The sequence below is a fragment of the Balaenoptera musculus genome, chromosome 14 (assembly GCF_009873245.2).
Source record: "Balaenoptera musculus isolate JJ_BM4_2016_0621 chromosome 14, mBalMus1.pri.v3, whole genome shotgun sequence".
NCBI lineage: Eukaryota > Metazoa > Chordata > Mammalia > Artiodactyla > Balaenopteridae > Balaenoptera > Balaenoptera musculus.
This window is the reverse complement of record NC_045798.1, coordinates 8,266,821-8,273,451: the sequence shown is the minus strand read 5'-3', so window position 1 is coordinate 8,273,451 and position 6,631 is coordinate 8,266,821.

The following is a 6,631-nucleotide window of genomic DNA, read 5'->3' as shown; positions in this document are numbered from 1 at the left end:
GCAATATTTGCATTTTCTCTTTATCAGTAATTGGCAGATGAAAGGCTTTGTCCTCCTGTTGAAAGAATTCCAGGCATTTGCTCAAAGTGGGGGGAGGAGGTTATGTTGGGCCGAAGGGGGAAGGGCCAAGACCCTTGAGCTCCTTGGCTAATTGTCCCCGAGGAGTGGACTGTAGGTGAGAGAGCGGAGGGAAGCTTAAGGTGATTCCCCAGGAGAGGGTTGTTTGTTTGTTTGTTTGTTTTGTCTTGCAGGAAAAAAAAGACCAGGCCAGTTGTATTTGAGACATAATAATAATAATGACTTCCTGGAGCCTCTTGCTCTTTCTTAACAAAAGGCCCAGTCAGATCCTGGCTGTATTGGCCCCCTTCGTTCATTTCTTCATTCATCAAAGGTTGATTGAGCAGCTCTGTGCTCTAAAGACAGAAGATAGAAAAACCAGCTCCGACTGTAGGCTTACTCCAGGCTGGGCAAGGGGTGGGCCGCCAGCTTCCCAAGCAAGTTAGGAAGGGCTGATACTCTATGGAACTCTCAGAATCCAGCATTTTCACACTGTGAGAAACTGAAGCTGTCATATTCATGTATAATTATAATAGCTGCTGATTTTTGAGAGCTTACTATGTCTTTGAGCAAAGCCTCTCACATTTGCTATCTCTGAATACTCATCAAAGTTCTATGAGGGAGGGTCTGTAATTGCCCACTTTTACAGCTGAGGCTCACAGAGAGGTCAAGTAACTTGCCCACATTTTAGGGCTGTGAAATGGCAAAGACAGGATTTGAACCCAGGGCTTGTAGGAATCCAGAGCCCACAGGCTTCTCACTATAACTCCCTGCAGGGCTGTCCCATAGAACATAAAGATGGAAATATTCTATTTCTGTGCTGTCTAATGTAGGAGCTTCTAGACACATGTGACTGTTGAGCACTTGAAATGTGGGTAGTGGGATTAAGGAACTGAATGTTGAATTTTATTTAATTTTAATTAAATTTAAATATATGTAGCTAGTATCTATCTTACTGGACAGTGCAACCTTAGAGTGTTTATCTCGGGGGAAGGAGGCCAGGGATATCTGCAAAGGTTTTCTAGAAGGAGCCATCTGGTACAATGTGAATGTTTGGAGTGTTAGCCCTTAAACCACCCATTCTGAGTGCCTGCCAAGAGCATGGCACTGTAGGCACCTGGGGATGCCAGTCAGATATAAAATTGTCCCACCTACGCAGATCTGACAAATAAACTTCTCAAGGACAGATAATTGGTGATGGGGCAGGAAGCCTTAGAAATGGATAACTACTTCCTGATATATATCCTATTGTCAGACTCAAACCCAAAGATGCAATTCATTGTAGCCCTGTTTCCAATAGGAAAAGATTGAAAACGATCTAAAAGTTGGGGAACTGATTAAATAATTCTTGGACCATTTATCTGCCCAATGAAATGCTATCAAATCATTAAAAAGAATAAGGTAGCTCTATATATACTGATGTAAAATGATTTCATGATATCCTTAAATTAAAACAAGGTGCAGAATAATACTAAATTGTGATGACCACTTATGTAAACCAAAGGGGATATATCTATATCTACATATTTTTTTAATATGCACAGAAAATTTTCTTTGGAAAGAAATACAATTTTTGAATGGGGAAAAGAACTGGGAAAAGAGAAGAAAACTTTTTCTTTGGAACAGTGTGAAATTTTTACCATGTATATGCATTAGTGTTGCCTGATTTTGAACCTTATAGATTTAATTTCATTTTATATGTGCTTTTTAAAATTTTATACTATGTAGATGTATTACCTACTCAAAATTGAATTTCATTTTATTTGTGCTTTTTGAGCCTATGAGTTTCAAAATCAGGCCAGTCTAAACCAAATAAATATTATTTAGTTATAAATACATAAGTGGTAAAGCATAAATAAAAGCAAAGGAGTGATTAACACAAAATGCAGGAAAAAACTCAACTCTGGGGCAGGGAATATAAACAGTGAAAGGTACTGGTGATTTTCTGTTTCTTAATCTAGATGGTGGACAGCTGAGTGTAATTCTTTAAGAGTACATAAATATTTTATAAATTCGATTGTATTTATGAAATGTTCTACTATTTAAAAATTGTTTTAAAATTGCTTTCTTTCTCTCCCACCCCCAGTTTCTCCTCTCCACACTCCCATCCCCAGAAAACTTAGCAAGTCTCTTGGGTATCCTCCTAGAAATGGTTTATGCTCTTACGAACATCTACATGTATCTTCTTTCATTATTGTGTCACACAAATATACACACTGTCCTTCCCCTTCCTTTTTCACTTAATGTGATCTGTAGAACTGCCTCATTCTAAAATATTCAAGGATGAGGTAAATTTGAATGTTGTGATACAGAAAAATTCAAGATTGGTTAAGAAACAAGTCACAGAATAACATGTATGTAATGATCCCATTTATATTAAAACAAACTATATATAGGTAACGTATAGATATGCAAAAGAGAAAAAGAAAGAAAGGAAGAGAGAAAGAGAAAGAAAGGCTTGAATAGAATAACAAACCATTGTTTGATCACTTCTGAGGAGAGGAGAAAATTTTGAGGGGGTTATATAGTCTATACTTATATATTACTTGCATTTTTAACAACCAGTATGCCCTTTTAAATTTATCAAATATTTCAAACATAAAGAAACGCATAGAAAATAAATATATATATAGCAAGGATTTGTGTATCCAGCACCTACTTTTTCCAAACCTTAGAGTTTTGCCATATTTTGTGTTATTTTTGCAATTCAGTAAGTACTCTGGGACAACAGACCACACACTATTACAGTTAAAGTGGGTGTAGTTCCCAGACTTTTGTTTGTTTTGGTTTTTGTTTTGCTCCTCAGTCCTTGTGGATTGAAGTATCTGAGTAAGAAAGAGCAGAATTACACATGGCCTTAGTGTCGGGCTTTGGTCATTTGGAGAAGACAGGTTTATGTCTAGAGTTTTGCATATTCTAATATCTCTCTTCCTGCGTGAGAATTGGAAGGAATCTTGGAAATAACAGGTGAGTTAATCAAGGGGTTAACGCCAGGAAGGGAGTCATAAAAGTTCAAAGATACTTTCAAAACTTGCATCTTTGGATTGATGGACAAGTGTGGTAACCAATGGAACTCAAAATGCAAGCATTACTTCATCATGCTAAGTTATCATTGGTTGGCAATCCTAGAGGGCTGGACAGCCGGGCTGGCAGTTAACCCTTTCAGGGACGATCATGCCCTTTGCATTCACTTCATTTGGAAAGATGAAGCAGGGACAGATGAAAAGCCTAGAAAGGTCCCCAAACCTTCCAGTGCCACCTTTGGTTCTCACCCCAGAAGAAAGAGTTTCGCCCTGCAAAGAAACACCCGGGGACAAATTTCCTGGAGAAAAGTTTTGAACTTTTAAAATGCAGAATCAGCTGACCTTGCTTAGTAAGAGGAGAGGGGAGGAGAGAGAAGCTTGATTCACTTTTTGTGCTGTCAGAATAGAGACCAATGTTGGAGATGATTCCATTAATCTTACAGAGCGATCAGTCATTAAGAGGATTGAATTGCATTTCCTGCCCAAAGATGTAGAGACAGATGACCTTTGCAGCAGCCCTCAGACCCCCCAGTTCACAGCTGGAGAGAGGATGTGTCAGCATTTACTTTCCGTCTCACCCTGCCCTTTGTTCAAAATTCAAACTCTTTGTGTTCAGGCTGCTGCAAGGGTTTTTAAAGTTGTTGATGCTGCTGGTTTTGTTTTTTGTTTTTTTGTTTTTTTGTTTTTAACCTCCCACGTCTTGTAACTTCTGAAAAACAAACTCTGTTTGGCAGAAGGTAACATCTGGAGGTGCCCCAGAGAGGGAACCAGAATAGACGTGGGGGAATATTAAGAGAGGCCATTGGGGCTTTTGGTTTTCATTATTGCCCCTTCCTGGGCTCCCTGAATGTTGCAGGCTGAACTGGATGGAGCCAGAAATCCAGCAAACTAATAATAATGCTTCATGTTTACATGGTTCTATTACAAAAAAGCTTTTACATGCGTTACCTCATGTAAAAAAACTGCTAGAACAGAAGTATTTACATAAAGGAACATTCTAAATTCCCAAATGTGGGACTTCCCCGGTGGTCCAGTGGCCAAGACTCCACGCTCCCAGGGCAGGGGGCCTGGGTTCAGTCGCTGGTCAGGGAACTAGATCCTGCATGCTGCAACTAAGAGTTTGCATGTCGCAACTAAGATCCCCCCACGCAGCAACAAAGATCCCGCGTGCAGCAACAAAGATCCCGCGTGCCACAACCAAGACCCGGCGCAGCCAAATAAATAAATAAATAAAATAAATAAATTCCCAGATGTAATGAGCTACATGACCTTGGACCAAGGGCCCAAAGTGAGCCTCAGTTATCCCACCTGTAAAATGGGAGTCGTGATATCAAATGTATAAGACTTAATATGACAATTGAATGAGTCAAAGTTCTGCAACAGGGTGGTCAGTAAATGGTGTGTCTTCAGTAAAATGAAGGCGACCACCTGGACTTCATAACCCTAACTAGTTGGGGAATCAAGAAATCTGGTTTTCGGGACGTCCCTGGTGGTCCAATAGTTAAGACTCCGCGCTGCCTTTGCAGGGGGCGCGGTTTCAATCCCAGGTCAGGGAACTAAGATCTCACATGCCACAACTAAGACCTGGCGCAGCCAAATAAATAAATATATAATAAATTTTTTTAAAAAAGAAAGAGTGGACTTCCCTGTTGGCACAATGGTTAAGAATCCACCTGCCAATGCAGGGGACACGGGTTCAAGCCCTGGTCCAGGAAGATCCCACATGCTGTGGAGCAACTAAGCCCGTGTGCCACAACTACTGAGCCTGTGCTCTAGAGCCCGCGAGCCACAACTACTGAAGCCCGCGCGCCTAGAGCCCGGGCTCTGCAACAAGAGAAGCCACCGCAATGAGAAGCCTGCATGCGCACTGCAAGGAAGAGTAACCCCCGCTCACCGCAAATAGAGAAAGCCCACGCGCAGCAACAGAGACCCAACACAGCCAAAAATAAATAATTAATTAATTAATTAATTAATTAAAATAAAAGGAAGAAAGAAATTTAGTTTTCAGGAATTCCCTGGCGTTCCAGTGGTTAGGACTCTGCCCTTCCACTGCAGGGGTCACAGGTTTGATCCCTGGTCCCGGGAACTAAGATCCCACAAGCGGCGTGGCAAGGCCAAAAAAGAAAAAGAAGAAATTTAGTTTTCCCCCAAGAGGAAGGCTGCCTGAGATGAGTGCAACAGCCCTGCTTTTCTCTCCAACATTCTTTCTCTCCCCAACAGTTCTCCTTCAAAGTCTGAACACGCCGAACTATTTTGAGTCCTTTGAATAAACGTGCTTTCTCTCCTCCAGACCTTTGCCTATGCTCTCTCCACTCAGAGCACTCTCTCCTGCCAGCCCTCCTCCTCTTATTTATAATAGAATAATATAATAGCTCTTATTTATCCTCCTGGCATCAACCGAGATGGCTTCTCTTTGCTGGCCCCTCATAATGCTTATCACATTATTTTATTGTTGCTTACGCTCTCACCAGACAGTGAGCCCTGGGAGGGCAAGGACCCTGTCTCTCTCATTCATTGATGTATCTTCAAGGTAGCACAGTGCCAGCACCTACTCTAAAAGTGTCTAATGGAAGTCCAGCACCCCTAACTTTCCTACCCTAGTCCCCAAATTCCTCCCCTTCAGAAAACTGGCAATAAAAGTGCTAAGATTTTCTCTTTTCCTAGCGATCCATTGTATAACACCCTTTGCAGATGGAGTCAGTGGCTTTTTAACCCTCCTCGAAATGACAGTCAGTAATTCACCAATTATTTATTAAGTGCCTCCTAGATTCATACACAGAGCGGACTTTATAGGAAACCCTCTTCTTCACCCTGCAACACCTATCTATGGCCGAGAGCAGCCCTTTTATCCCAGTGAGAATAGGATGTTCTGAAATGAGATGGACCGTTGGCTCTTATCCCCAGCCTGAAGAGAGAAATCTTGCCCATTGCAAATTGAGAGCAGGTAAGTTTGCCCAGTTTACCTTAGCACAAAACCCTTTCTCATCCAGAGCACTTCTCACAATTATAATAAAATGCTCATGTATTAATAGTCTACTGTCTGTCTGTCCCACTGAAAGGAGAAGTCTCTGAGACGTGGTCTTGCTCACTGCTTATCCTCAACCCCTAGGGACGGGCTTATAAAATATACTCAACAAACATCTGTTGAATGAATGAGTCCTACAAACTCCAAAATATGTCTGTTTTCAGCTTGATCAACTAAACCTTAAAGTGTACCTCTTTGAAGAAGAGGCAAGTGTTCTAAGAGGCCCTCTTGAAGTGCAACAGACAAGGTGGTGGCCTGGGGGAGGCAGTGCTCTACGCTTTTCTAGCTCCAAAGCCCAGGCTTCCTTCACTCTATTCCAGACTGCCTCCCGGGTTCAGGGTTCATGAGATCTGCTGGGCAGAAACCGAGCCGCTGGGCCACCAGGGGGCAGGGGACCAGCTGTCAACGCTGGCAGCTGAGGCCTGCAAACACGCATCCCACCCCAGACCCCGGACCCTCGGAGTCTGGGAGGCCCCTCAAGCTGTTAATGCTGGATGGGGTGGGGGAGGCCCTATTTGCATGTGAG